Genomic DNA, 2,196 nt, shown 5'->3' with positions numbered 1-2,196 from the left:
ATTTTAAAACTTTTTATTATTTTTATTTTTGTATACAAGCATATTGCCTGCATCTATGTAAGTCACCTGTGTCCTGTAGTGTCCCCCAAGGTCAGAAGAGGGTGTCAGATCCCCTGGAACTGGAGTCATGGAAGGTTGTTAGCCGCCATGTGTGAGTCAGTACTCTCAGCCACTGAACCATCTCTCCAGCCCCTGCATTGACTTTTTATCATAATGAAATGTCCCTCTACCCTTGGTAATACTCTGCCTTGAAGTGCACTTTATTCAATTAATATAGTTAGTACCACCTTCTGTTACCATTACTATTTCATTGTATGTCTTTTCCCATTCATTTAGCTATCACTGTATCTGTGATTTTTTAATTTAAAATTTATTTATTTATTTATTATTTATTTATTGTCATTTTGAAACAGGATATCCCTGTAGCCACAGCTGGTCTGGAACTTGCTATGGAGACCAGGCTGGCCTTGAACTCACAGAGATCCACTTGCCTCTGCCTCTCAAGTGCTGGGATTAACTTAAAATTTCTATACACAGCATATACTGGGTACTTTTTAGATTTTTTATTTTAAATTACATGCATGCATGTGTGCCTGTGTATGTGCATGTGAGTGCAGTTGCCCATGAAGGCCAGAAAAGGACATCAGACCCTCTGGAGCTGGAGTGACAGGCTGCCCAACTTGGTGCTGAGACTGAACTTTGAACTCAGGTCCTCTTCAAGAGCAGTTCACACTCTTCTTAACGTCTTAACTGTTGAGACCTTTTTTTTTTTTTTTTTAAAGACAGGTCTTATATATACCCTGGTCTAGCCTGAAACTCATTATGTAATCCAGTTTGTCACTGAACTTATTCTACCTCTCAAGTGCTAGGATTATAGGCATGCCCCACAATTCCCAGTTTGAATATTATCTTCCAGTTATTTCTGATAATATCATAATTGGAACAGGTATTCCATTCATATTTAATGAAGTTGATGTGGTTGAGTTTCGTTATTTTCTCACTCTGCCATGCTTTCTGCCTCCTTTGCTTTTCTATCTTCTCTTTCACTGTATTTTTAGGCTTAAATAATTCTTTTTATTTTATGTGTATAAGTGCGTTGCCTACATGCGTGTCAGTGCACCCATGCCATGTACTGCCAGTGGAGGACAGAAGGTGTCAGATCCCCTGGAACTGGAATTATGGACAGTTGTTAGTCACCATGTGGGTGCTGGAATTTGAACCCAGCTCTTCTGCAAGAACAGTGTTCTTAATTGCTGTCATCTCTCCAGCCCCAGGGTTAAATAATTCTTAGAATTCTGGTTTTCATTTTTGTTTCTGAGATGGTCTTGCTGTGTAGCCCTGACTGGCTCTGTAGGACCAGGCTAGCCTTGAACTTCCAGCAATCCTCCTGCCTCTGCATCCACAACACTGGGATTGCAGGAGTTTGTCACCTCATCTGGCTTCAGAACTCTATTTTAATTTATCCATTGTCAATTTAGTTATGTCTCTTCACATTTTTTTTCTGCCTATAAACAACAAAAATTTAGGGGCTGGGAAGTCCGTCCATGATCAAGACGGCAGTTGATGTGGAGTGGTGAGGGCCTACCTTCTGGTTTATAGATGGTGTTGTCTTACTGTGCGCTCCCATGGTAGAAGAACTTACATTTTATTTAGTGATCACTTCAGAGATTACATAAAATAAGCCAACAACACTTTACAGTCTGTTTAAAGCAAAGCTACAACAGTTTCCACAAAACCTAAATTCATACAGCTCCTTGCTTCAATAGCTGTCAGATGCACTCCAAGTTCTCAAGTATAAATGCTCTAATTTCAGAATTTTTATCAAAAAAAATTTAAAACCCATCCTGCTGTACCATGATAAAGACTTTTGGGTCTGACACTGCAATAAAATAAAAACTAAAGCATTTTTCTTCAGCAAGTAGATAAGAACAAAACAAGAACATAGAAATGGCTCTACTTAGTTTCCTAGTAAATAGAATTCTGAAGTTCCAATTATTAAATGAGTACATCTATTCAAAATGTAACAGCATTAAAAGCTGAAAAGTCAATGCTGTTTTCCTTTATTTTGAAGAAACAGGTAGCCAAAAAAGGTCTATTTGTGTGTGTGTGTGTGTGTGTGTGTGTGTGTGTGTGTGTATAGGCCAGAGGCTGACATTGGGTGTCTTCCTCTATAGATTTCCACCTTTAAAAAAAATT

The sequence above is a fragment of the Nannospalax galili genome, unplaced genomic scaffold (assembly GCF_000622305.1).
Source record: "Nannospalax galili isolate Female #2095 unplaced genomic scaffold, S.galili_v1.0 scaffold1171, whole genome shotgun sequence".
Taxonomy (NCBI): Eukaryota; Metazoa; Chordata; class Mammalia; order Rodentia; family Spalacidae; genus Nannospalax; species Nannospalax galili.
Note: the sequence above shows the minus strand (reverse complement) of the source record.